General features: G+C 48.4%; 1 long non-coding RNA gene across 2 annotated transcripts; it reads left to right on the forward strand.

The window, feature by feature from the left end:
* LOC110396693 lies at positions 914-4,752 on the forward strand. 2 transcript variants are annotated; one of them, XR_002437175.1, is made up of 3 exons: positions 914-1,110; positions 1,365-1,528; positions 3,687-4,752. It is a non-coding gene; the product is annotated as an uncharacterized LOC110396693 (long non-coding RNA). The 2 variants fall into 2 exon arrangements; XR_002437176.1 differs by lacking the exon at positions 3,687-4,752 and adding an exon at positions 2,646-3,475.

Below are 22,138 nucleotides of genomic sequence, written 5' to 3' on the forward strand. Positions count from 1 at the left end.
GGAAATTTTGGACAAAACTACTATTTTTATTATACTTTTTTTTTTTTTTCCGTTGAGAAGGTCGGTTGTTTGAGCTCACACTTCTCTATGGAAATGTGCTTATTTCAGTGAATCCTGTAAGAATTTTCACTTGTGGGTGGAATTTCTGGTCAAAATGATCACATTTACCATCTCAGAGATTTCAAGACCTTTACAGTCCAAGGCAAGGATTTAATTCTCAATTTCTTAGCACAGGGATCTCCTTTTACTCTTTAGACCGCAAGATTTCTACTGCTCTGTGACGAAATGGCTAAAGAACAGCTTTCTCACCTGAAAATTGTGTCAGGGTTTCAGATTTGCAGCCACTTATCTGAGCAGCCTGGCTCTGTGTCCCACGCCGCTCACAGCTCAGGGATCCTGGTATCCTGTGCAAAGCCACGTCTTCTGCAGAAGCCATGGAAAGGCAGGACAGCCATGCCTCGGAGCACGAAGAGTGATGTGATCCCAACTTCTATCCTCAAGGCATTAAATATAGCTCAGATGTGAACATTTAGGGCCCCCTTCAGCTCTACAATGCTTGACGTATCATCAAAATATCCGACTTCCATACAGCACTACATTCTGTCTCCAGCTCAGAGTTGAAATTCAACCCTTGCAGAGTGGCTGGAGCCAGATCTTCCCAAAACCATTTGTGAAAGCCTTGGTCCATCTGAAAGAACAGATTTTCCTGAAGGAGTCCTGAGAGCTGTGGGTGCCCCATCCCTGGAGGTGCTCAAGGCTATGGATGGGCCTTGGGCATACTGACCTGACCGGGGCACAGAGAGAGTTGGGACTGGGTGGTCTCTGAGGTCCCTTCCAACCCACCCATTCTGTGATTCTACGGTTCTATGACTCCACGATTCCATAACTCTATGATTCTGTGAGTCAAGTCCCATTCTGAGCACCAACACTGCTGGTCTCCTGAGAGCAGAAGTGGCATTAGGAGACACACATCTGGAAGCAGAATACCACGTTATGTCCTGATACAGCTGCCCTCAAACTTCCTGCTCGAACCAACCTGAGGCGAGCAGAAATCTTCCACATAGCAATCATTGCCACTAAATACACACCCTTGTGAAAACTGGCTTGTGAGTAAGTATGGCAACGTCCTATCTGAAGACAAATAAGTTGAAAGGTCCAGGTTGCTTGGGTTTGTTTTGCTTTTCAAGGAGGGAAAGGAGTTTCATTTTCAACCAATGTCCTTATGTCAAAGCTGGGAGTCAAAAAGACAACCTGTAGCCTGACTCAATCTGAAACCACCTGCAGGGGAAGGAAAATGTGCAGCCAAAGAAATGTGAAGTGAAATGTGCTTTGTATTATTATTATTATTTTAATTTACTTCGTAGAAAAGCACAGCATGGTGGGTACGGTCGGATGGCAGAGCTACAACAACAGTTTGGGTGCTTGGGGCTGTTCCCACCACCCCAACAGCAACATCATCCTCTCCCTTCCATGCTGCTAATTGGAAAGGACCCTGGAGCTTGAGGCCCTGGCACAGCAATAGGCCGAGGTGAGCATCCTGAAGAGCAGAATTAGAATGGAGAGAACAGGGGAGAGGTGAGCTGTATTGATTGGTGTGTGAAAGGTCTCTCGGGAGCCCCGTTGCTGAGAGACAGCCCTGAGAGACGCAGGGCTGGAATTAATAACTGCTCCATTGGGGCCCTGTTTGCTCTTCTTGCCCAGAGCTGGAGGACTTTGGTCGCAGCTTATCGCCCAGCCGAAAGCCCCAGGAATGCAGTCATAGGCAAATGTGCATGTTCACACGACATCTATTAATCAAACGGCTCTCCCACCCTTTAACCCTTTGCAGGACAGAGAGGAGGGGGAGGTGAGCACAGCAATGCTGTATCTAAAATCAGGGTGCCAGGAGTCTCTAGGAGTAGCTGGAGATAGAGAAACTCTCCTGTGAACTCTGGGGAAGCTATCATCTCCCTGCTCTGCATCCAGAGCTTTTTGGAAATGATATCCCCCAGCTCTTCAACTGAGTTTGGCACCTGCTTCTGAAGGCATCCCTTCCCAGTGGGAGCTAGGCATCTAACTGCCTCAAAAACCGTTGAAATCACCTATATAAAAGTTATCGGAGTTTACTTTCTCTTCACTCTATTCAAGCATACTGTGCAGTTTGCATGCATACCACAATGGTTGTTGATGAGTTTCACCAGGCAGCCCACGGTGGCAGCTCCTCTGTGCTCACTGCTCTGGGACCATGTCCACTCTGAACAGCGAAGAACTAATTGGACACACTCCTTCTCCCCATCTTTCACATGGAAACACAAAATGTCATGCATGAAGGGTTCCACTACATGTTGTAGCCTAACTTGTTGTCTCCTTGCTAAGACCAGCCAGATTCTCATATGGCTGCTGGGAGGTTTAGCCTCATCACAGCATGTTCCTGCCCCAAAGCATGAGCTTGAGGAAGGTTTTCAGGCTCTTGACTTGTTAGCATTTATTTAGCCAGCAAAATAAACCAGAAAATCTCTTTAGACCCTCTGTTGCAGAAGAGTGATGGTGGCACCTCCTGAGGACAATGTAGCCCATCAATGTTAGGCTCTGTTCTGTATCATCCCCAGAAGACCCCAATGACAGAGACCCCAGGACAACGTCACATGCCAAATTAAATCTTGCAGGCTGACCAGCAGACGTGTCCCTTCAGTGGTTGCCCTAAGATATCAGCTCATCTCTGCCACCACCCTGAAATCCAGAAGATGGTTCCTCTGAGGCTGTATCAACAGGTCCATCAAACGTGGACACCAAAGGGACACCTCAGAAGGGCACCAGGGATGCTCTGTATGTCAACCAGGCATTAGAGGATTGCTTTGAACCTACAGAGGAGTGAGGCAGTCTCCCAAGAGGAACAGATAGGATGAGAAATTGACCCATTCTAGAGATGGACTCCGAGCTGTTTATGGCATGGTGACCTGGAGCAGAGGCTGATGCTGCTCCTCCCTGTCCTCTGCCCTGTGTTCCTGGATAAACAGTGGGCAGCGATAAGGTGCCCATTTGGAAAAAGGGTGGGGATTCAGTGGCATGAAGTGTGGTCAGCTTCCCATCACCCAAACTTTTCCATCCAGGTTAGCACCTCCTCCCCAAATGCCACCAACAGCCCTGGGTTTATGTTGGGTGACAGGGTGAGGCTTTGTTTTTTCCACAAGACCAAGTCAGGCAGGATGACAAGGTAGGTGACTTTTAGCCTTCACACAACAGGAAGAAAAAGGACATATTTTTGTGTGAGTTATACCTTGAGAAGTCTTTATCCCTGGGTCCAGTTTGCTTCATATCAGAGAAGAAAGAACTGAAGAAGGCACTTCGAGTGAAGAAAGAAGGCAGCACCTTACAGGTGGAATTTGGGGTATTTCCACCTGCATTTTGTCCCCAACCTAGTTCACAAAAAATCCCTGGTGTGACTGCCATGCTCTCAGAAGCCAAAGGTGCCAAGACATCAGTGCCCTTCTCCATCTCTGAGCACCTGATGGAGCCATGGGTCCCTGCTCACTGCAGGGAGTGGGACCAGATGGCCTTTAAGGGTCCCTTCCAACTCAAAGGATTCTGCAATCCTCTGATTCTGTTATTAGGACAGGTTTCACCTGTTAGGGACAATGAAGGAGACAAAGGATGTTGTTCCGAGCAGGCATTTCAGTGGTGCAAAAACTCGTGTATTCTTTTTCTAGCTGTCAAAGAGCATAGCACATTTCCTGGAGTTGACTCAATCCATTTCTGAAACATCACCGCTCGCCAGTCTCTGTTTTGAGCCTTGAAAAATTCCTCCTAAGATCCAGCAGTGTCTGAAACACTGGATTCCTTTTGAATGAAGCTCACCTCAAAGACACACTACAGCTGATAGCGGCTCTTGTTTTATATGGGACCAGAGCAGAGCTAGGCCAAAATATCTCCTAATGAAATGTATGCAGTGTGGACGCCATGTGCTCAAGACCAGCTGCCTGGCTACCGTGACCACCCCTCTGGATGATGCAGAAATGAAACATTTCTTCTTGTTTTTCCACAGTTTTTCATAGAGGACTCTCCATATGTCTGGAGAGCATTCAAGGAGAAGGGACCTAATGTGATCTGAGCATGAAAGGCAAGAACTAGTTAGGACTTGCTGTGTTACAGGATCCTGGTCTTTATTCCTCACGAATCAATCTTGCAAAGAGAGAGAGATGCCAACAGGAAAAGAAATGCGCTATTAATGCTGCAGTCCAACCAAGATCCAGCAAGGCAGGTATTAAGAAAGGGAAGAAAAAAAACCCAACACCCAAGCAATCTGACACTTCCACCTGTAAATAATTACTCATCCAAACCCCAGCGATAAGCCCATGACACTCCGTGCCGATTAGGACCCCGATGGAGAAGAAAGCCCTCCTTGGTTTCCCTCTTCTTGTCAAAGGCCGCATTGTTCCCAAAGAGTTAACGCCAAAGCAGGTCTGCAATTACCTGGGAATAATGGGGTGTGATTGGGGCACTAAAGAGCTGGAATTGATTTTCAGGCTTTCAGCCCTAGAAGCTGAGGCTGGGCCCCTCCCTGACTTCCTGGTAACTCATGACCAGCAGGGTCAATAGAGCAGAAATCCTTCTAAAGGGCCAATCTGTATTTGAATTATTTAAACAATGTAATACAGCCAAGTTAAATGGGGCTTATCAAATGCTACACCTCTTAAAGCACAATTGGAGGCAGAAGGATATTGACTGCTGAACTCCACGCTGGCCGGGGAGGGAGGGGAGAGAGAAGGCGTGAAAAAAAAGGGAGAGAAAATACAAGGGGGACCCAAGGCTGGTTTGTACAAAGGGGAGGAGATCCTGCATCGCTGGATCCGGAGAGCCTCCATGCCTACCCAGCCCAAGGTTGGCTTTGCCATCCCAACCCAGGGAGCATGCAGGGAACTAAATTCCAAATTCCAGCCTTGGGGCCGCGTGCTCAGTCTGAGTCATGACCCTGGGATGGGAGCACCTTGGGGTTACGGCACTTGATGGTGCAGATCCTTTTTTATCCACAAAACCAACTCGCATTGTTCATCGCAGAGCAAACGTGGGAGCTGTGATTTTTTCTGGTAAAACAGCCCCTGAATTTGTTACAAATGTGAAAGCCAATGAGAGCACACCTGGCTGCTTTTCAGGCAGAAAACCCAATTTTTGGTGTTTGGAGCAGCTGGGCTATGCAGGTGACCACCAGAAAGCTCAGAGGTTCCCAGCGAGGGGTAAATAGTTCACAGGTAATTCACACCCTGACATCTCCACACCAGTTATTTGACCTGGAGAGAAAACAGCGATGTTTGCAGAAAGAAAGCGAGCAAAGTGCAAACAGACCCCCCTCCAGTGATGAATTTGGGGGGGTCATTGCCTGCCCCTGGGCCGAGCTCCCAGTGGCGGCGCTGGGTCGGGGACGTGCTGCCGGCCAGGAAAACTCGGAGGAAAACGTTTCCTGTGGCACAAAGCTCTTCCATGCAAACTGGAACATTTCAGGAGACGTTGCTGATTTCACTGGGGTTGTGTATTCTTTTTATTCTTTTCTTTTCTTTTCTTTCTTTTTTTTTTTTTTTAAGAAAAATAATGAGGGGAAGGAGAGGAAACTTTTCCCGACTGTGTTCCATCCTTTTTATCAGAAGTTAGGAATATAAGAAGGTGCCTCGCGGCTCAAATCCAGCCCGGTGCTATCTCGCTATTTGACATTATTTGTCATTTGGGGAAGAATTTCAAAATGTTTAGATTTCGTTTCGGTTCAACACGAAGCCCAAACTCAACCCTTCCTCCCCCTCCCCGCGAAGCGGCGTTGCCGTCCTTCCCCAACCATGCTTTCAAGACCGGCGTTGCCACAAACCCAAAGCAATTTGGGGCCAACGTCCATAACCTCCAGGCATCAAAACCAAGCACGGTGACAGACCCGTTCCCAGTGTGCCCCCACGCACGGGGGTCTTCTCCCCACTGGCTCTGGACTTTGCATCTCCTCCACGCTGACCTCCAAATGTCTCCACGAAGGCCTCCAAGGCCACTGATGTTTTCACACCGTGTTTTCCCACCCAGGGGCGGCAGGTGACGACGGAAGGGAATGGGATGATCACAATATCGAGAGAGCTTAACCCAAGCAAGCAGAGGATTTAATAAACTCCCGGCCTAGCCCGCTGCCTGCAAGGTCGCCCCTTATCTGGGTCTGCAGAGGGCTCGCAAAGCGCTGGCAGCCCTCCAACTATGTTTGGGAGTTTTTACTCTAACCTAAGGCTGCCGGACTCCCACATTTGACATTTTCCAAGTGCTGCAAATGGCGAGGCAGCAACTGGGAGCAATGCGAGGTTTTCCAAGAGCCCCGGCAAGCATGAGGGCTCTGCAGCTTGAGCTGCTCCACTGGGATGCTGTAAAGATAGCGCTCACCCCTTGAGAGCCTTTTAATTGCAGCCCAAATGGGGAATAATCAAGTTTTGCAATAGGGAATATTTGGGGATAGCCTGATCAGAGCTCTATCTCTGCTTGGTTGCCTTCTTCTCCATGTGCAGTCATTCTCCACTGCCATGGTGCAGGACCTTGCAGTGGGCCCTATGCATTTGCTTTCTGCAAAGCCATGGGTCTGGGCTACTGTTCCCATTTTGCAAAGAAATGAGACAAAAAGGAGCTATATCTGTGATGGAGATTCAGCAACGGAAGTTGTGGTCTTGAATCCAGGTTTCTCAAAGTGAGCACAAACCACTCTTTGTGCCTTAACCGCAGCAGTAACACAAGGTTTAGAGCATGGAGTCACTGTAATTAAAGAGCTGCATTCGTTAAGAGGTGTGCTGCTAGATGCACAATAATTTCAGTGAGCTGAGGTGCTCTGTTTCTCGGCTGGGAATATTTCTGTTGTTCCGTGGAAAGAGTAGAGAAGAAATCTACGGTGAAGAGAGATAAAAACATAAACTCACTTGTTGTTTTATTTCCCTTCTTTCCCTCCTTTTATCTGGCTGGAAAACAGGCTGTGCAGGACAGGGAGTAAAAGAAAACAAAAGAGGAAGGAAAAGTGAAAACAAAAGTGCTGTGTTTTACTCTTTCTTTCTCAAGGAAAGGAGTCCAGACGATTTCTTCCAAAACATAGTTTTTCACTCGAGAGATGCCCAACTGAAAAATATCTATTTTTGAGAGGGGGAATGATGAAAGGAGAAGAGTGGCAGAGGAGAAGCGGGAAGTGCTCGAGTACAAATGGGATTGGAAGTGCAAAGGGGGTTATTTGTCAGATAGGGAGGATTATTTTACATCTCGACCACCTATACAACCGCGTGCAACTGCCTAAATGAAATGTTGGTTTAATCATCCTGGTCAAAGTCCTTTGGCTGCAGCCATGGCTTGTTGTACTGTGGATTAACAGGGGAAAAATAATTAAGGGATTCTATATATACAGTTTTTCTGGCTTTGGCAAGAAACCCCAGGGTCAGAGAAAAGCTCTGATTTCAAACAACTGTATTTTGAGTGATCCTGTTTATTCCAAGTGTCTGCTGAGGCTTTGACTCTGAGCTATTAATACAAAATAAATAATTTTCACACGAGGTTTGGTTTTTTTTTTTTTTTTTTTTTTTTTTGCCTCCGTTGCCAGAAAATTAAAGCAAGCCGGCTGTGGAAGAGATCCATGTGAATGGTGAGGGGGAACCAGAATGGACCGTGGGCTGATGGCACACAGTGCCAGCACAGCGATGGGGGATGCTGTTGTAAGAAATGCAGGGCAATGGGAGACTCCCAGGGCGTGCTAACACAGGGGTTTTATGGCACCTAAATCCATTGCTGTTGGAGAGGGTGTGTGACCTGCCATAAAGGCAGCTTAGCCCCTGTGAGCAGTAGCTTCAAGCTGCCCATTGTTGGGCAGATGTGAGCCTGAATGATGCAGATGTGCTGCCACAAGACACTGACGTGGGTTCAGACACATGCAGAGGATACAGTCTTTGGAAGCAGCACCCCACAGTAGGGATCCCAAGTGGGAATGCATTCTTTCTCCTTGCAAACACTTGGGCTGTGGGGTGGGACCCAGTACTGGGATGCGCTTGGAGCTGCAGCATGGGGATCCCTGGGGCAGGGGAGCGAGAGGTCAAGAGATAAAGGCATCAGCTCCCCGCGTTCCCAGCAGATGCCAGGGACAAGCTGTATTTGCACACCTGCAGCTGTGCCCCTTCATGGCCATACGCTCACAGCCCATTTACTATCTCCATGAGCCACTTTCCTGGCCTCCTTTTTGCAGATGGATGCCTCGAGCTCTCTCTGCACATGAGTACCAGATTTTGGACCTTGTAATGGTGTGAAAGAAGAGAGTGTGATGGGAAACAACTCTGCAAAACCTCCTGGCCTCCTTCTATGGTGTATTTGTCTCCAAGAATGACCCTAAGGTCTCCTCTTCTTGCTTGTTGCTTGCCCTGTGATATCAGAGCATCACTAGGGTACACAGACTGCAGCTTTGGCAAAGCAAGGAGAAAGCATCTATCAGCAATATGACATGACTGCTTCCCAGAATCACTGCCCTTGTGCTCAAGGACTCATGCTTGCTGAGAAATGGAGATCTCTGCTCTCCATCCCTCCGTGGTGAGCACCAACTGGATCAGGAAAGCCTCTCTCACCTGGTGCCTCTGGTGGATAGGAATCCAGGAGGGGTGAAGCTGGACCTTGGGGCTCTTTGCATGCTCGCCATCACGCAGGCTTAGCAAAGGTTTTTGAAGCTGCTGGACATGGGGGCGGGAGGTTCCCCAGGAGCAGATGATAGAATGATGGTTGCAGGGATGTGGGAGATGTTTGCTGCAAGCTGCAGCTGGCAAACTTTACCTGCCTCCTGCATTTGTGTCCTGCAGCTCTGGTTTGTAAGGCTCTCTGTATTGACTGATCCAACTAGATAGCTTAAATTGTCCAGAAATTAAAAGGTATCACAGCCATGTTAAGCTGTGAGGTCGATGGGATAGACCTGTGCCTTGTAGAAGGTGAGTGTTTCAGTGAGCTGGGACATCCCTGTGAAACCACTGGGTAGGGATGGATGAAGCAGACAAGGTTTTAGGTACACAGATGTTTGTGGGGGGAAAATTGTTGAAGACGAGGATTTAAACACAATGATGTCAGTTCTCATTCTGTATACCCTTCGTCTGGTGTTTTCTAGAGGTGGAAGGATTGCAGCAGGGAAAATCACTACAAGCTCACCTTGTTCTCATCTTCTTTCACAGCTTCTATTTTCAATTTGGAGGAAGCAAGTATAACTGCAGGCCATCACCATCACAAATTATGCATTTCAGTCCTCCATGCTTGGGAAATCCAGGATTCAGCATGCTCCTAATACAATGCATCGGCTTGATTTTATTGCTGCCCTTGGAGTCAGCAGGGTGGCTGGACCACTGCTATGTCAATAAGGTCTTGACCTCCCTAAGGCACCTCTACACCTCATAATCTGGTTGAGTACCAATCAAATGGCATGAGTCCTGTGCATCCTTCCTGGCGTGTCTTGGGATCGGCAGTGTCCCAAAGGAACCAACCCAAACGTGGGACCGAGGCAGGAGCGGAGGGGCCACCTGGCCTTCCCCCCAGCTCTGCACTGCAGGCATCTATTAACTATTAGCTTTTGGGCTCTGCTAAGTGCACTCAGCCCGACTTGGTTTTATGGGCATCACCCATCTCCCAGTAAATGTGATAAGAGGCTCTGATTAGTCGCGGCGTTCCGACCAGCTCAGTGCTGGGCTCCAGCAGGGCTGTCTGAAGGCTTCTTGCCACATCTGCTTTCCATGCCACACTTCCAGGCCCAGGAGGGTCTAATGAAGATTGCCCCTGGAGCTCATTGTTTACTTTCAGGCAAGCATCAGAATTAAGACCAGTTTAGCTGCCCCTTCTTTTCCTTTCCTTTTTTTCACCAAGCTCAGTCTAAACATGCATCTCAAGAAAGAGACTTTTTTATTGCCAAGACAACGCGTGATAAGGAAAGATCATCTGTCTGCAAGAAAATTACTTGAGTGGGGTTTGGAAAGTGGTCCCAAGGGTCTGATTCCAGCACAGACAAAGCCCCTGGGGAACATTAAAGAATTATAACCCTCGTGATAAGGCACTTTCTTTTATAGTTTTTTTATTTCATAGCAATAGTCACAGCTTAAAGATAAGAAGAACATACATTTTGTTTAACTAGGCTCTTGTTCCTTGGTTTGGGGCTCACTGTGAACTGGTATCCATCAAACTCTTTTGTGATTTACATGAATACCTGATTCTTCTGATAAGGGAAAGTGTAAGTCAACACAGTTCTGTTGTAATTGGGTGTTACCTGTTTAGATACCGAGCTGCTATCTCAGCATCAGCTCACAGGCCTTGCTTGCCTTTACCTTTCCTTGCCAGGTGCAGAGAGAATGTCTCTTGGCTTTGCCTTGGCCTCAGGTGTTGCAACAAGCTGCCTGAAAGTATCTTTTCCATCTAACAGCAGTGCTCACAGGATGCTGTGGATGCTAAGAGTCGATGTACTTTGAAACCGTGATGGGAAAAGAACAGAGAATAATAATCACACCCCATCCCCATAAGATCATCCAGTCCAACCCCAGCCCATCCCCACCATGCCCAATGATCACATCCCTCAGTGCCACATCCCCACGGTTCTTGAACACCCCCAGGGACGGTGACCCCACCACCTCCCTGGGCTTTATTCATCTCAGTGAGCAGCATTTCATGTTTTCAGTATAACAAAAATATTACTGTGCATGCGTGGTAGCAGCAATCTCTGAACCTCAGCACACCAAGACCTCTTTGCTGTATATGGTAGAGATATCAAGTCAAAGCCTGGTCAGTTTGCAACATAAAAACTAACCAGAAAAGGAGCCCAGGAGAGGAGTGGATGAAGGCCACAAGGTGGGACGTCTCTGAAGGTGAACCATAGCTCTTGCCTTGGCTCACATCATTACCCACATGCTGATTTCCCAGGAGGAAACAGCTTTCTTCTAACAAAATAAAAACACCTGATCTTCCATAAACGAGCACAGTTGGAAACAGATGAAGAAAGGAAGGAAGGCTGGGAACAGCCTGAATCTCCCACCTACAGGCTCTGAGGGCCATAGAATTGCAAAAGTGAGTTGCAAATCACTGACCAAAACATTCATTTGGGGTAAGAAATTCCCTAGAGGCTGCCTAGAGTTTGCTCTCTCTCTGCATCTTTCAGATACACCTTTGGGAGAGTTGAACTTGGGAACACAAAGTGGAGAAGCAGCGCACAAATAGACCATTAGCAGCAAGACAATCTCTTCTGTTTCCATGCTGAGTTTGTTCATTTCATTCTACAACACGCTCCTGCAGTGGCAGAGGTGTGTCCCGCAGCACAGCGCTGCTGGGAGCTTTCAAGAGCTGCTGGTAGACATCAGCTCAGTGAGATGCACTGGGAAGATCTCATACAAGGGCTATGAAAGGGTTTTTTGGATGTATCTCCCTCCCAAAATAAAAGATGCATCTGGGCGATTTGCTGTATCCTTGCTGGGATGCTACAGGAATGCCAGGTCTTTAATTAGGGCAAATCACCCCCTGGGTGTGAACCCATTTGATTGCAGTGCAGCAAAGCTTTGCTATGAGAGGACTGAGCGTGGCAGATCTTCCCAAACCACAGTGATATCCCACATGCTAATGCTGCATCCCTGTCCAGATAGGAGGAATGTTGCTTCCTGATGTCAGATGCTCAGAGCTGGATAAATAAGGAGGAACGGGAGGACAGACACGGCCTTCTTCTCAGAGGTAAAGGTCTTCAAAAAGAGGATGACCCAAAGCCTGACCTTCCTCTGCCTACCCAAAAGTCTTTGCTCAGCTGAAAGCTTTGGTTGAGCCAAAGCTATTCATCCAGGTGTTGGGTTTCAGGATGCAAAAGAATCATCGAATCATTAAGGTTGGAGAAGACCACTAAGATCATCTAGTCCAACCATCAACCCATCAAACGCAACAAACCCAGCAAACCCAGAAGACCCATCAACCAGAGGTCATAGATCACCTGAAACATCCATTTGGAAGTGCTTAGCTGCCAGTTGGGTGGGCACCTCCTGGACTGTGTAGATCATGACTCTTTTGGCTCAGGTGTCCTGAGAAGTTGGGAATATTTAATGTTGGGAAAGGCCTTAAAATAGCCCAACATACCAAGTTGAAAAGGCAGTATCGTATTGACTTGCTTTTTTGAGTTTTAAAGAATTTCTTGGCCAACGTGCAGTTAGAAAATACTGTGTAGCGGTGTAGAGAAAGACAGATATATAGATATGTATAATAAAAAAAAAAAAGAAACTGCTAAATACACTTTCAGGACAGAATAGCTGAAATTTAAGAGGATATTTCCTGGCTTAGTCTAATGCGCTCACTAGATGTTTTCCTCCACACTAAGTGAATTCTGGCTGAATTAAAGAGCCACTTTTCCTCTTATCTGTTGTTCCTGTTATCTAACTCCAGGGGAAAGGCTGGAAGCTGAGAGACAGACAGGGCACACCATTTTATAGCTCGCCTTCCCACTGCTCCCCTGGGCTTGCATCAGATGCCAGGAAGAACTGTTAAAAAACAGCCTGTGACTCTCAATCTGACTATACAGGGGGAATGGCAATGGGAAGGTCACCAAATAGGTTGCTTTGCTGGGTATCTTGATATAGGGGAGATGGGACACCCAAAAGCTCTTACAGACCCTAGGGAAGTGGTTGCACTCTGACCTCCATGGAGAAGGGACCATCTTTTCCATTAAAGATCCTGGTCAACTTACATATGCTAGTCCCCCAAAAGTGTCTGTTGAAAGAGAAGCAATAAAAAAAAACACCAATACAACTCATTATTCACTGTCACTCCTTGTTTCTGGCTCCTGAGCCAAGCTGGTGCAACCAGAAGGAGCCCAGCTCTCATTGTAACTCCACCACTGACATAGTGCTTAGACCTGTGCAACTGATGTGCACCTCCCTCCTCTCCTTCAGCAAATCCTCTCTCTTACCCCTAGAAGTTTCCGTCTGGGTTGGAGCAGATATGTTTGTCCAGCATCCAACACAGCCAAGGCTCCTGCTTCACACTGATGCTCTTCATACCATGGTGGGAACAATAGGAACAATGCATATCCCTAATTAAGGTAGCCCTTAACTAAAAAACCTTTTATTCCTTCTATTATTTTCTTTCATTAGCATTCCAGTCCAGTTATTAACATACCTTTGTCCAAGCTCCCTCTAAGTCCTTCCTTGACTTTCCCCGCCATGCTTCCAAGAAGGGCCCTGCTCCATGGACAGCTGGGGACTGCAGCAGCCTCTTTTCAAAAGTATTATGAATGCTCAGCACCGGCTCTCAGGAGTTAGTGTTATTTCCATGGTTTTCCAGAAATGATCAGGACAACATACCCATGGGTCTGTGGCAGACTTCGTAAGGTCCGTGTTCAGCTGCCATGAAGTTCTGCCTAGAGAGAAGTGAGCACTGAAGAGGCACGGAGTCCTCACTGTCTTCCCAACCTTCTCCCTTGCTTAGGAAAGTCACTCACTTTGGTTTCCTCACCTGTAAAATGGGTGAAATTTGCTTCCTTTGAGATCTAGAGGAAAAAAAAAATGCGTGCAATCTCATAAAATGACGGTGATTGAATGGCACGACTCTTCCCATTTGAAGCTGATACAGATCTCGCCCAATTCCTCCATGTAAAATCTCAGTATGAAACCTCTAACACGCTGATCTGATTTAAAAAGAAACAGAAGCCTGGAGTTGAAAAGCAGGTGGGTTTTATCACCTCTTCTATTATTTAATTTGGCTGGAATGTCTGTCTCCTCTTTTAAAATGAATGAACATTCTACTGGCAGCAGCTCCCTTGCTTTTTGCTTTCAAAACAGAATTTCGGGGGATAGTGGGGGGATTTTCATTATTAAAAAAGCTCACCTTTCCTGAATAAACCACAGAATCCTGCTGATGAAATTACAACACATGGAACAACTCCAGCCCAGGACATTGCTGGTCTCTCCTGGTCCAGCAGGTTGAGATGCCCAGTCCTACAAAAGTCCATATTGATTCGGGCTACAGAAAGGACAACTTTAGGATAGCTGGGACAAGCTCAAGGTCCCTGCATCTACCTGCCACAGTGCATGAGTCGGGAAACAAATACAATAAAAACAAAGTTAGGTTGGATCAGATCGTATGTGTGTCCTGGCCAATGGCACCAAATTACAGTTATACAAAGCCCGAGAACCTAGGAATATGCTCAGGGAGAAGGAAAGCATCGGTGATACAAACCTGAATTTATTTTGAACAACATTTGCTTTATTTTTCACCCCGTATCCTGAAGGTGGTGTGGCATCACCATGCACTCCTGTATAGCCCCAGGGACCTCTGTCTCGCACAAAGTTAGGGCTAAGAAACCTTTCCACAGTCCATGTCTTCCTAAGACTGGAGGCTTGCTTGCACGCTGTCAGAAGATGAGCTTATGATAGCACCACCTGGTGATTCCTCTCAAAATTTGGGCTCGGCCCCAACAATCTTCACTCTCTCGAGTCCTGTCATGTGATTCTGTGGGGCTACTGGTGTAGGTAGGACAAGCGAGCTGTAAATTCAGCTCCAAGCCAAGCCCTGCAGCGGTGTAGGAAGGATGACCTTCAGGTATGTAGCACAAAGAGGTTGTCTCAGTCTTTTGTCCAGCTTCCCAAGTAGTATCTCTACCAGTAAAACATCAGGGCTTGTTTAGATGAAGGTATAAAGAAATGATTGTTGGCAAGGAATGACCTCAGCTCAGCCAAGCAGGGCTAGAGTTGTGGATGCCTGGTACTTGCTAGTAAAATCCTTTTCATGAAGGAAGTGTGTGCCTTTATTTGTAGACAAAACAGGTTTTGGAACGGGTTGCCCAGAGAGGTGATGGGTGCCCCATCCCTGCAGACACCCAAGGTCAGGCTGGACGGGGCTGTGAGCACTGATGGAGCTGTGGGTGTCCCTGCTCATTGCAGAGAGTGGGATCAGATGGAATTTAAGGGTCCCTTCCAACACAAACCATTCTATGGTTCTATGACAAAACTCCCAAGCATTAAGCTAAAAGCCTTCCATCTAGCAGAACACAAGCTGGAGACCTCTCAAACTTTTGTGAGCAACCTTAGATTAGCTAATAAAAAGATAATACGACCATCTCCCCATGTTTCATCTAGCTCCTCGCGTGGGCTGTCCATGTGGTCATCATCAGGATCCTCATCTCCTTGTCACCCTCTCCAGGCTTCTTGCCTTGGGGATGGCACTGCTTGGTCCAGCAGTGAAGGACCTCAGCCGACCCAGGAGCCCTGGAAAGTAGAGCAGCAACGTGCCAACCCAACCAGAAAATACAGAAGGCAGCCAAATATTTTCTGTAGACAAGGCGTATGGGAGAAAATTGGAGCACAGACTTTGCTTCTCCACTTGCGGTGGATGGTGGAGGATTTTCTTGCCGCAGCAGTAGCCTGTGCTCACTAGAAGTAACTTACTGCATCTTAAAGTGCGTAATTCGTGGGCTCGGCCATGCAGACAGGAAATTAATGAAGTTTAAATGAAGAACCGCTCCCTTTCCTAGCTGTCTGATTATTTCTTTTGATTTAGTGTCATCCTGACAGAGTACTCCTGATCTAATCACAGGAGCTTGCACTTCGTGATCCAATTACTGCCAAGTCTCTGGATGTTCATTTTGCTTTGATGGGAACATTTAAAAGCGCGAACTTCACAGAGGCTGAGGCTCTGAGCTCTGAGATCTCACTTTATTACAGGCCCAGTGGAAATGGGTTTGAACTGGTTGTCTCATCCCCATCCGAGAGCAGATTTCTCTTCCTGTAAAAGCTAGAAACCTTTTGTTTGGGGGGGAAAAAAAAGAGTTATTTTGCACAGACCATAACATCTGCTTTACCTTCATCTGCTCCTACAGCTTCTCCATAGATTGGAAATAAGCAGCAATCACAAAAGTGCAGGGCGCAAATAGTGCAGGATGAGATGCGTGTGCATGCAACAAACAATTCTGCAGAAAAAAAATGCACCTTGTTGCTCATTTCTGGCTTTAACCAATTCCTTCTCCATTAGATTTCCTCTGCAAGAGCTGATGAAATGACCAGGCAGGGAAATAAATGGTAAAAATATGCATCATCATCATCATCATCATCGACACCATCGTCGTCATTCATCTTGATTTCAATAGAAAGTTTTCCTGGGAGACAACACTAGTAGCAAAATAAGCCACTTCCAGGGAAGTCTGTGCTAAGCCAGGTGAAGGCTGGGCTGCTGGTCCCTGTTTTGGATGGCACGTTTGTTGCCCATGGAGATGTTTGTCTATGGACATTGTTGGCCATGGAGAACAGCTCCTGAGTGCCCTCCCATTTTGGGAGCATCTGCAAGGGGAGCTGGGTTTCACCGAGGTGCAGGAGCTGCTGCTTCACAGGCACAAAATACCCACACTTACCTCTACCCACAGGTCTCCACCCCTCTGCCAAGCCTGGCACTCATCAGTGAATTCAAATTTGGATAAAGTACATCCAGCACACTCGCAGAGTTTTGTTTTTATAAAGGAAGCTGCAGGCACAGCGGTAACACCGAGCATGTTTCCTAGCAGCTTTCCCCAGCTCAAATGTGCACAAAGTTAGGCTGAGAACTGTTGATGTAAGGGCTGCAGCGCACTTGGTGAGAGCTAAGACATCTCCTGCTCTGTGCACCCGAACACCATCACGTTGTACCCTCCATCTGTCATTACCTATGGCTGCTGCAGCCAACAATCCTCTGCCAACATCACTGAGTAGAGATAAAAGCTCCTGGTGCCTGATAGCATCATGCTGGCAGCTTCCAAGCCTTCCTTGTGATGCCGCTGCCCAGCGTTTGCTCATGTCCTCGCATTGTTCCCAAGCCTGATAACGCCCTTGGTCAATGTTAGCATCTTATCACCACTGTGATCCACCTTTAGTAGGGAGAGCAGCAAGCTCCAGCTACTGATAGACCTATCTATCAGACAATTTAGGATACCTGGGCTTGTCTTGATCAATGGTTTAATCTCTGTTTGCAGGAACAAATTCCTCCCTGTGATGCCTACAAGCTGGGATGAGCATCCCAGAGCCCAGCTACGTGGAGAGCCCAGCACAGCCATACAGAGTTACCATTAGCACTCCAGGGGCGTTTTATTACCTTTATTTCAGCAGCTGTGCAGCTGAGGTCCCCAGAGAGGTGTGGTGGCCTCTCCAAGGTCTCAGGGCTATTGAGAACCGAGCAAGGATTTCCCAAGACTTGCAACTTCCTTCCCCTTCAATGGCAATGGAAAAACCTGCCTAAGTCAGGGTATCATTAGAATCGCAGAATGGTTTGAGTTGGAAGGGACCCTTAAAGACCATCTGGTGCCACTCCCTGCAATGAGCAGGGACACCCACAGCTCCATCAGTGCTCAGAGCCCCGTCCAGCCTGACCTTGGCTGTCTGCAGGGACGGGGCACCACTGCCTCTCTGGGCAGCCTGTGCCAGTGCCTCACCACCCTTACTGTAAAAAATTTTGTCCTTATATCCAGTCTAAATCTCCTCTCCTTTAGTTTGAAGCCATTCCCCATTGTCCTATATCAACAGACCCTGTTGAAGAGTCTGTCCCCTTCTTTCTCACAGTGCCCCTTTGGCTGAAGAAGCCTTCCCCTCCAAAGCTCTGAGATCTTCTGAAGACGTGATCATTCGTTTTGCTTTATTTACCAAGCAACCCTCTTCCTGTCAACAGAGTGGAGATAGCATGGGCAGAGATCTAAAGGGGATCAGGATTCATCTGGATAAAAATGGGCAGCGGTCCTACTCTTTTTCAGTTTTTTTTTTTTTCCCCAAATGTGAAAATGTGAAGAAATGTGAAAAACTCTTTATTCCCTATATGAATGCCCCAGAAGAAGATTCTTGAATGAAGGAATACGTTTTTCATGGGAAAATAACTCAAACAATGTCCATCTTATGTTGCTAAAGCACATCTGGATTCATGCTCGCGTTGTATTGTCCTTTCAAGAGCACAAGCGCTCAGCCCTGTCCCAGATCTGCTACCCCACAAGCCTTTCATCATCCATTCCTTTGTCTTCCCTGATAATGGGATCTACCGCAGTGTAGTAGTGAGGTTTAATGAGGTAAATACGTTCTTAAATGCTGCCAGCACCCAGTGCAGCAGCACAATGATCCCCTTACCATGAAGGTGGAGGCCAACGCGATGGGGACGTCTCAGCCTCTCTGCTCACCCTAAAAGCAAGGAGGGGCAGATGTGGCTTTTCCCAAAGACATCAGCTGGTCTGAAGAAAGCTGCACCTTCTCCCACTTCTTCTTTCCGTTCTTTTTTCACTTCTATTACAAAATAACAAAAAGCTGGCAATGCTCAGGGCTGCCCCCCTGTCACTTGCCAGCTTTCCTTCAGCTTTGTGTGGTGGTATAGGGGATGCACGAGAAATCAGAGCTGCATATGTCCCTAAGCACCTTGCCCAGCAGGTACTGCTGTTTATTAATGACATCAGCACTGGATTAATGATCTAAGAATGAACCACAGAATCACAGAATCATTCCGGTTGGAAAAAACCACTAAGACGACCCAGTCCAACCCTATCCCACCCCACCATGCCCACTGACCACGTCCCTCAGTGCCACATCTCCATTGTTCTGGAACACCTCCAGGGATGGTGAATCCACCACCTCCCTGGGCAGCCTGTGCCACTGCAGCACTGCTCCTTCTGAGGAGAAATGTTTCCTAATACCCAGCCTGAACCTCCCCTCGTGCAACATGAGGCCATCACCTCTTGTCCCATCTCTTTTATTTGGGAGCAGAGGTTGACCCCCACCTCACCACAACCTCCTTTCTGGAGCTGTAGGAGCAATGAGGTCTCCCCTGAGCTCCTCTTCCCCACACTGACCCATCCCAGCTCCCTCAGCCGCTCCTCATAACACTCGTGCTCCAGACCCCTCATAGCTCCACTGCCCATCTCTGCACATGCCCCAAAGCCTCAATGTCTTTCTTGCAGTGAGGGGCCCAAACCTGAGCAAAATGAGGGCTGAATGGGATACATTTCCCAGCATACCTGAGTATCGCCTCCGTGCTGTGCTGCACTGGAGTTTTGCCTAATGATAACAATATCATTTGATGATAAAGTGACCTCTCCTGCTACGCTACCTTTTCCAGTTACACTGTTTTCTCATTTTTTTTCCCCATGACGTGGACCCAGCTGATGGAACACCACCTTCACCCACGGTTTTCCAACCCGCCCAGCTCTCCCAGCACGGCATGAGCTGCACGCGTGCAAGCCGTGTGCCTGTATGCACCAACAATATTAACCCCAGCAACGCTTTGCTTTGCAGTATAAATCCCAAAGGGGAGAAGCAGAAAGCAAGCAGGCTCTTCTCCAATGGAAGTTGGGAGCTTTATTTGTACAGGCATAGGAATCTCGGCAGCATAGTCTGAATTCCTGCTGAGATGAGCTAATCTGGGGAAGTCTGCAAGGTTCTCTTGGCTGGGGAACAGCAGCGCTGGGGGCTGCTCTGAGCAGGTTTCCGTGGCATGTTTCTGAAAGGCTGGGGACGTGATTTTAAAGGGATAAATGCTCGTGATGTCATCTCAGCTTCAGAAACCGTGGTGTAGATCGCATGGAGGTTTGACCTAATCCAAAGGCAGCAGCTTGGAGATGAAGGACGGGTTGTTTAGGGTGCACCGGTTCTGCTTATGCAGGCTGCGATCCGGAACACCCCAATACCAAGGGATCCACCCCATGTGCAAAGCTGGGAGTGCCTCTTAGCACAGGAACAGAGGCTTTCGGGTCCCCCAGAGCTGTGTGACATGGGGTTCCCCCTTCTCCTTGCAAACCCAAGGCTGGGGGAAGCTCTGCTGAGCCCCACCCCCACACTCAGCACTTGGGGAAGGGTCTGCGACAGGTCTGTGTCAAGAGGGGGAGATGCCGAAAAAAAGACATTGTCACCCTCAGACTGCACAGTAATCCCAAGTCTTGTTAAAAATATATAGAGAGAATTGTAGAATCACAGAATTGTAGAATCATTAAGGTTGGAAAAGATGTCTAAGAACATCCAGTCCAACCGTCAGCCCATCCTCACTATGCTGAACCACGTCCCTCAGTGCCACTATAGATGGTTCCATGGCTTTTATTTTATATATATAAATAGTTTTCCAGTTTTAAAATGGTCACCCCTTGGGGTAGGGTGTTTTTTAACTTCCCATCCATCCCAACGACAAAGGAACCTTCTGCACTACCACCCAGACCCACCGGACCTTGCGTCCCCACGCCACCTCCTCTCTCCATCGCTCACATGAGAGCACTCCACACGGCTCTGGTGTTTGCCAATGCCCCGAGCATCAGCAGGAACACGGAGCTCCCGACCCGTGCCCAGTGCTGCGGCGACGTCGGGGCGGTCGGGGCCTTGACCCCAGCGCCGGGGAGTCTGGAGCGGAGCCGACCCCCCCCCGGCCGCTCCCCGCCATCAGCCCACACCTCATCAATAGGGGCTGACAGCCCCAGCCCCGCTGCAGCCCCCCTGGCACCGCACGGGGCGGTGTGGGTCAGCGTGCAGGCTGCCCCATAAGTGTGGGGTGCAGGCGGCCCCGTGGATCTGCGTGGGTCGGTGGTGAGGAAGGTGACCCGTAATTGGGTGTTCAGAGGGAGGGGGGCACAAAGGCAGATGTACAGCGATGGGTAAGGTGTATAGGGAGGGGGGCACGGGGAGATAGACCTAATTGGAGAGAGAGAGACACACATGGGTAGGTGTATAGAGATAAACAAATAGGAATTTGGGGAAGTAGGCACCAAGAGACAAATAGACCTAGAAATAACTGCAGTGTTACAGATACATGGTTAGATGGCCATGCAATATATGGATAGGTGGATAGGTGGATAGAAGGGTAGAAGGACAGAGGGATAAAAGAGTATATGTGTAAATGAGTAGATGTCTAGATGACTGTACAATGTATAGATGTATGGATAGATGAGAGTAAAAGAGTAGGTGGCTGTATAGTACATAGCTATAGGGCTATATGGCTAAGGGAGTAAATGGGTAGATGAATAGTGTACAAGATATAGCTGTACAGCTGTAGGACTATAGGACTAAATGGGTAGATGAGGAGATGGTTAGGTGGCTGTTTACTATATTTAAATGGCTATAGGGCTATAGGACCACATGAGCAAATGGGTAGATGAATAGACAGCTCGATAGCTGTACAGCACACGTCTATAGGGCTACAAGGGTAAAGAGATGAGCAGAGTACAATGTATGGCCGTAGGACTATATGGCTCGGTGGGCAGATTGGTCGATGAGCAGATGGCTGTACAATGCCTGTATGGCTCCATGGATAAATGGATAAACAGGCAGAGAAGTCGGTGGCTGTGTAATATACGGCTATATGGAAGCACAGGTAGCTGGGGCAGCAGACACTGATGCAGGCATAGGCGGGCACATCCTGCGTAGCCCATTTCTCCTACAGTCTGGATCCTGGTGCTCCCCAAAGCGCTGCTCCGCATCTCTCCCCTCCTCTGTCCTCCTCAGCCTCAGCTCCCTCTCGTTTGCGTTTTATTTCCCACGGGGGAAAAAAAAAAATAAGAAAGAAAAAGAAGAAGAAGGAAAAAGAAGAGCAATAACGTGATATTTAGGGGCTGCAGAGAGGAGTGAGAACGATATTAAAATGTCCCCATTAAAATGAACCATCGCACTCTTTGGACATCCCTCTCCCTAGCGGCAGTACCTGGTCTTTAAGGGGGGGTAGGGCGGCGGTGGGGGGGAGAGGGGGGCGGGGAAGACGTTTTAAGATCGCTGCCGGCCCGTAAATAGCGGTGAGGTTTGTTTAGGAAAGCGTCTCTGGAGGTGCGACGGGGGATGCGATAAGCGGGGGGGCCGAGCGGGGCCCCCTCCAGCTCTGACACTGCGCTGCACACACGCTCCTCGGGGGCGCGGGGGGAGCGGGGTGCTTTCCTTCTCCCAAACCCGCCCCGCTCCGGGAGCAGCCTTTGGAGAGGCGGATTCAGCCCTAAATTCGATGCTCGGGGGTTCCCCCCTTTTGCTCCAGTCCGGATGTGTGTGCCTTGGGGTGTGGGGGGGGGAGGGGGGGACACAAAGAGCCGCTGGGCAGGGGATCGGCAGCACCCAGCCCCCGGTCCCAAATACCCAACAGAACGGAGGGAGGCGGCTCCCGGAGCCGCGGTGCCGCCCCGAGACGTCTCCGTGCTCGCAGGGCTCCTCCCGCCCGGCCCGATCGTGCCCCAAACCCG

Source organism: Numida meleagris, chromosome 3 (assembly GCF_002078875.1).
Source record: "Numida meleagris isolate 19003 breed g44 Domestic line chromosome 3, NumMel1.0, whole genome shotgun sequence".
Lineage (NCBI taxonomy): Eukaryota > Metazoa > Chordata > Aves > Galliformes > Numididae > Numida > Numida meleagris.